Below are 7,184 nucleotides of genomic sequence, written 5' to 3'. Positions count from 1 at the left end.
ATACAGTTTAACCAGGACACCTTAGGTATTGTAGATGTCCACGTATTCTAAGTCAAGAACCGTCCAGAGTAGTGATGTTGGACAGGCGGGCGGGTGTGGGCAGCGATCGGTTGAAGAGCATGCATTTAGTTTTACTGGCATTTCAGAGAATCACCAGCAGCAAGAGCGACATCATTGATATATACAGAGAAAAGAGTCGGCCCGAGAATGAACCCTGTGGCACCCCATAGAGACTGCCAGAGGTCCGGACAACAGGCCCTCCGATTTGACACACTGAACTCTATCAGAGAAGTAGTTTGGTGAACTCGATGACTCGACAACTAGCGTTTAAGATTGACTCGTGAACAGGCATATGGAGTGATGGAGTGCTCGAAGTGTTCAGTTTGAGATTCAGACATTGAATGGCCGAGGGCCCGACAATGGGGCAATCTGGTCAAAAGTAGCCAGCCCATAAGACTCTATTCAAAGGTAAGCCAGCCCATAAGACCCTATTCAAAGGTAGCCAAGCCCATAAGACTCTATTGAAAAGTAGCCAGCCCATAAGACTCTATTCAAAAGTAGCCAGCCCGTAAGACCCTATTCAAAAGTAGCCAGCCCATAAGACCCTATTCAAAGGTAGCCAGCCCATAAGACTCTATTCAAAGGTAGCCAGCCCATAAGACCCTATTCAAAGGTAGCCAGCCCATAAGACTCTATTCAAAGTAGCCAGCCCATAAGACCCTATTCAAAGGTTAGAGCCAGCCCATAAGACCCTATTCAAAAAGTAGCCAGCCCATAAGACTCTATTCAAAGGTAGCCAGCCCATAAGACTCTATTCAAAGGTAGCCAGCCCATAAGACCCTATTCAAGGTAGCCAGCCGTAAGACCTATTCAAAGGTAGCAGCCCATAATGACTCTATTCAAAGGTAGCCAGCCCATAAGACTCTATTCAAAGGTAGCCAGCCCCATAAGACTCTATTCAAAGTTAGCCAGCCCATAAGACTCTATTCAAAGGTAGCCAGCCCATAGGGCTCTATTGAGTAGTGCACTATATAGAGAGTATGGTTTCATTTAGGGCTCACCCTGACTCATTTCTCCTCTCCTTTCTCTCGCTCTCCATTCAGATACTCTACAGGGCGTGTCAGAGCTCTCTGTTCCCCAGTCCAGTCCAGGTCGCAAGGCATCTGGACAAACTGCCCAGTGACACCCGGTAGAAACATCCTCAGTCTCAGCCGGGTCCAGCGGGTTCACTTCTGCATCTCAGACCGCCCTTCCTGTCTTCACTTTCCTTCACTGGACCCTTGACTAAAGACTGCAGCCACAGGGCCACCTCCACCAGAACCAGTACAGCTTCACCAGGGGCCCGGCCAAGAATCCTGAGGGCCGCCTGGACCTGTCCTTACGGGGGATGAGGCTGGGAAGGATCAGGGGAAGAGCTGGGGGCTCTGGCAGTCCTGGAGACAGTCAGAGGAGGCTTGAAGATGATGATCAGTACACACTGGCCTCCACAGAGGACTGATACTCTGCCTTATACAAAGCCAAAGAAGCTCCTCGGCCTGACGCACGGGGCTGGGGAGTATGGCTGGGGCTGGGAGTATGCTGGAGCAGGGGTTGGGAGTATGGCTGAGGCTGGGAGATGGGCTGGGGCTTGGAGTATTGCTGGGCTGGGAGTATGGCTGAGTATTGCTGGGAGTATTGGCTGGGGCTGGGAGTATTGGCTGGGAGTATGGCTGGGGCTGGTAGTATGCTGGGAGTATGGCTGGGAGTATGGCTGGGGCTGGAGTATGGCTGGGATGTATGGCTGGGAGTATGGCTGGGGCTGGTAGTATGGCTGGGAGTATGGCTGGGGAGTATGGGCTGGGGCTGGGAGTATGGCTGGAGCTGGGGCCTGATGACCTCCAGACTCCTCTCACCCAGGACAATGACAGTCAGGACATTACTCTTTCTTGATCCCTCGCGACCTGAGTCTGTCCAGCTTGATCACCTCCACACCCCTTCTGACCAACAACCCGGTCAGAAACCATCCAACTGACTCTGCCCCCTGCTGGTGGTTCCCAGTCTGCAGCGTACAGACGGAACTATGAGAACCATGACACTACGCCACACAGACCACCTGACCACAGGCTCCTCCCTCCTACAGACAGACGGACCGCCCCCAGGCCACGCCACCTGTCCTAAAGAAACTTTGTGGCTCCAAACCACCTCTCTATAATGTATTATAGTCTTAATATCTATGTATTATTCTTCTCAGATTTACATGATAGCTCTATTTGAATTCTATTTTCAAGAGGATTATTTTATCAAAAGTTATTATCATTATCGTGTACATTTTAGATGTTTCATGTTATAGGTCCAATAGCAGCCGCTTTTATCTCCATATCAAATCATTTCTGGGTAACAATTAACTACCTTAACTGTGATTGTTTTCAATTAAAAGGGTCAAAAAGAAAACAAATATAGCTTCCTTGAAAATATCAATTTCTCCAGTCAGAATGTAGCTGGATACCTGGGGGAGGGCAAGCTGAAAACTAGAACTCTTTCTTATTGGTCGGCATGGTGATGTCACCAGGAAGGCCAAAAAACTACATCCCACCAAAAAACAGGCTGAGATTTGAGGTAGTCTTTTCAACAGCTTTTTTTACACTAAAAGGGCATTATTATAATTTTCTCAATTTCACAGTATTATTCCAATATCATAGTGTGGAAATATACACTCACCGGACAGTTTATTAGGTACACCCATTAGTATCGAGTCGGACCCCCCCCCCCTTTGCCTCCAGAACAGCCGTAATTCTTCGTGGGCCTGGATTCTAAAAGGTGCTGGAAACATTCCACAGGGATGTTGGTCCATGCTGAGATGATGTCATCGCACAGTTGCTGCTGATTGGACGGCGGACGTTCATGCTGTCAGCAAGCAGTCTGTTCCATCTCATCCCAAAGATACTTCTTATTGGCTTTGGACAGCAACAATGTTCACATGCTGTGGCGTTCAATCGGTATCAAAGGGACCTAAACGTGTGCAAGCAAAACATTCCCCACAGCACCATCCTGTACCGTTGAGACCAGGCAAGATGCTGACTCTGCGAGCATGACGCAACAGAAATCGTGATTCGACGGACCAGGTGATATTTCCACTCCTCAGTTGTCCAGTGTTGATGATCGCGTGCCCACTGGAACCACTAGCTGATAGGAGTAGAACCCGGGTGTGTCGTCTGCTGCAATAGCCAATCCGTGGACAAGACCGACAATCTCCCTCTTTTTGATGACCTCCAGACTCCTCTCACCCAGGACAATGACAGTCAGGACATTACTCTTCTTGATCCCTCGGACCTGAGTCTGTCCAGCTTGATCACCTCCACACCCCTTCTGACCACAACCCGGTCAGAAACCATCCAACTGACTCTGCCCCCTGCTGGTGGTTCCCAGTCTGCAGCGTACAGACGGAACTATGAGAACCATGACACTACGCCACACAGACCACCTGACCACAGGCTCCTCCCTCCTACAGACAGACCGGACCGCCCCCAGGCCACGCCCACCTGTCCTAAAGAAAACTTGTGGCTCCAAACCACCTCTCTATAATGTATTATAGTCTTAATATCTATGTATTATTCTTCTCAGATTTACATGATAGCTCTATTTGAATTCTATTTTTCAAGAGGATTATTTTATCAAAAGTTATTATCATTATCGTGTACATTTTAGATGTTTCATGTTATAGGTCCAATAGCAGCCGCTTTTATCTCCATATCAAATCATTTCTGGGTAACAATTAACTACCTTAACTGTGATTTGTTTTCAATTAAAAGGGTCAAAAAGAAAACAAATATAGCTTCCTTGAAAATATCAATTTCTCCAGTCAGAATGTAGCTGGATACCTGGGGGAGGGGCAAGCTGAAAACTAGAACTCTTTCTTATTGGTCTGCATGGTGATGTCACCAGGAAGGCCAAAAACTACATCCCACCAAAACAGGCTGAGATTTGAGGTAGTCTTTTCAAACAGCTTTTTTTACACTAAAAGMGCATTATTATAATTTTCTCAATTTCACAGTATTATTCCAATATCATAGTGTGGAAATATACACTCACCGGACAGTTTATTAGGTACACCCATTTAGTATCGAGTCGGACCCCCCCCCCCTTTGCCTCCAGAACAGCCGTAATTCTTCGTGGGCCTGGATTCTAAAAGGTGCTGGAAACATTCCACAGGGATGTTGGTCCATGCTGAGATGATGTCATCGCACAGTTGCTGCTGATTGGACGGCGGTACGTTCATGCTGTCAGCAAGCAGTCTGTTCCATCTCATCCCAAAGATACTCTTATTGGCTTTGGACAGCAACAATGTTCACATGCTGTGGCGTTCAATCGGTATCAAGGGACCTAAACGTGTGCAAGCAAAACATTCCCCACAGCACCATCCTGTACCGTTGAGACCAGGCAAGATGCTGACTCTGCGAGCATGACGCAACAGAAATCGTGATTCGACGGACCAGGTGATATTTCCACTCCTCAGTTGTCCAGTGTTGATGATCGCGTGCCCACTGGAACCACTAGCTGATAGGAGTAGAACCCGGTGTGGTCGTCTGCTGCAATAGCCAATCCGTGACAAGGACCGACGAGTTGCGCGTTCCCGAGATTCCGTTCTGCACACCACTGTGTCGTTAGTTGTCTGTTCATGACCCGCCTGTTAGCTTGCACGGTTCTTCTTCGACGTCTCTCATCAACGAGCTGTTTTTCCCCCACAGGACTGTCGCTGTGGGGATGTTTGTGTTTGTCGCACCGTTCTTGGTAAACCCGAGACACGGTCGTGCGTGAAAAGCCCAGGAGGCCGTTTCTGAGATACTGTATCCGGCGTGTCTGGCACTGACGATCATACCACGCTCATAGACGCTTAGGTCACTCGTTTTGCTCATTCTAACGTTAAAGTGAACAGTAACTGAATGTCTTGCTGTAGGTGTGATCCACTTTTGTGAACATGGTGTTGTACCTATTAAACTGGCTGGTAAAACACAGGAAAATCACGTTTTTGATTTGCACTGGGGCCTTTTATATAAAAATACAAAACAAATCAGAGTAGAGTTTATACAACTGGACTTCTTGTGTTTATTTGAATTTTGTAAGAAAGATGTCCTTTAATACTGGAGGGGTTTGTTTGAAACCAGAGAGCAAGACCACAAGCTTTCTGTTATCAGTGTGTTTGGAATGATTTCTTCTCTCTGATGGGGGGAGCACAGAGCTACAGGTCTGCTTCCTATCCCTCTGCTATGCCTGGTAACCTATTCACCCTGTACCAAAATGGCGTTGCTCTTCAATCTTATTCATAATAATTAGGTGGGTGGTTTATTTCTCCTATTTCACACATGTACAAGAGTGTATTATTACACATGGGAATTGGAAATGTATTTTTTTTGCACATCCCAACTTCCCCGTGAGACACGGTCTCGGGAGAGTGGGGTCAAGGCCTGGGATATCAGCCATTACTGATGGTGCCCCTGGACAACTCCCCTTGAGACACGGCCTCGGAGAGTGGGGTCAAGACCTGGGATATCAGCCATTATTGATGGTGACCCTGGACAACTTCCCCCTGAGACACGGTCTCGGAGAGTGGGGTCAAGACCTGGGATATCAGCCATTATTGATGGTGTCCCTGGAGCAATTAGGTTTAAGTTCCTTGCTCAAGGGAACGTCGAGCAGATTCCCCCCCCCCCCCCCCCCCCACCCAGTCATTTCGGGGATTCGAGCCAGCGACCTTTCGGTTACTGGCCCAACACTCTTAGCCGCTAGGCTTCCTGCCTTTCAGTGTTCCTCCTTAATGTACTGTAAGCAGGGCTTGATGCAGGGCTTGATGCAGGGCTTGATGCAGCCAATGCTACCTGCTTGGTTTGAAGTCTGCTTCTCAGAAGCCATGTGCCTTTAACAGTGTGCTGTAGTTTAGAAAATAAATAAACGTGACTCTGGATGACAACATAATGTTTGTTTTCCGACATTAGGGCTGTTTTCCTAAACAAGTTAGATTTAGTTTCGTGTTTTGCTTCCTTGCTTGTGTCTTCCCGGCCCTATGAGTTACCTATGGTGCGTCACAAATGGCACCCTATTCTCTGTATAGTGCCCTATATTTGACCAGGACTCATTGTGGAATAGGGTACCATTTGAGAACTAAAAGTTACTTTAGTTAGAGCTATTGAGATTATCGCTGCAAAGTGGATGCTAGTTTCCTACTAGTAGCTAGTTTCCTACTAACCTCAATGTAATCAACTGTCACATTCCAATATGCAGAGAACTCTGTAACAAGCCAAATAATACTCCAAGAAGGGGATTTTGTAAACTATTTTTGAATGATGGTTTCTTTTTCACAGTTTGATGTAAAATGGGTCATTCCGTATGACATTCTCACAAAAAAAAAATGTTCCTATGCTGTTTGTCTTGTTGCTGAATATTGACATGGAAGAGTTTAATTGCAACCATACCAAAGCCAAATCTTTTGTTACTCAACGTTATTATATTCTTCAGTTTAGATGAAGTTAAACCATCTCAAAGTATTGTCGGGTCAGTGTCCATATTGTGATGCTCTCTTTAAGCCAAATARACATAAAGTAAGTGCTTGTTCCTGAGTTGCAGGGACGTTTTAAGCAGTCGATGGTTTTCTTGGATGTTTTTAAAATGACTGTTTTCTGCCTTTTGTCTTTTCATAAATCATACCAGCCTTTATCAAATGTTCCTTTATGTGCCAGGAAGTGTGCCATGTGCCTTAACACTGGATGAATTAAATATATTTCTTCATACATTTTCATCATATTGTTCAGTTAATTGAGGATAACAAATAAATTCATCATTTTTCTTAATGTTTTTTTAAACGGACACGATGCAGTAGTACGTTTATTTTCATTTTAAAGCGTTTTGGTTGACTGTTTGGATAGGAGTGTAAAGTCTGTCTCTGTTCCCAGGTTCCCTCCGTCTCTGTTCCCAGGTTCCCTCCGTCTCTGTTGCGGCCAGGGTTTTCCCTCCGTCTTCCTTCCCGCAGGTTCCCGTCCGTCTTGTTCCCTCCGTCTCTGTTCCCTCCGTCTCTCCTCCGTCTCTGTTCCCTCCGTCTCTGTTCCCAGGTTCCCTCCGTCTCTGTTCCCCTCCGTCTCTGTTCCCAGGTTCCCTCTGTCCTCTGTTCCCTCGTCTCTCCTTCCCAGGTTCCTCCTCGTCTGTTTCCGTCCGTC

General features: G+C 46.7%; 1 long non-coding RNA gene across 1 annotated transcript; it reads left to right on the top strand.

Annotated features, from left to right (window-relative positions):
- The first annotated feature begins 1,619 nt into the window (after positions 1-1,619).
- Positions 1,620-2,119, top strand: LOC139025716 (uncharacterized). The gene is made up of 3 exons (XR_011477322.1): positions 1,620-1,632; positions 1,692-1,721; positions 1,831-2,119. It is a non-coding gene; the product is annotated as an uncharacterized lncRNA (long non-coding RNA).
- Positions 2,120-7,184: the final 5,065 nt, after the last annotated feature.

This window comes from Salvelinus sp. IW2-2015, unplaced genomic scaffold (assembly GCF_002910315.2).
Source record: "Salvelinus sp. IW2-2015 unplaced genomic scaffold, ASM291031v2 Un_scaffold3143, whole genome shotgun sequence".
Lineage (NCBI taxonomy): Eukaryota > Metazoa > Chordata > Actinopteri > Salmoniformes > Salmonidae > Salvelinus > Salvelinus sp. IW2-2015.
Note: the sequence above shows the minus strand (reverse complement) of the source record. Positions and strands in the feature narration are given on the sequence as shown.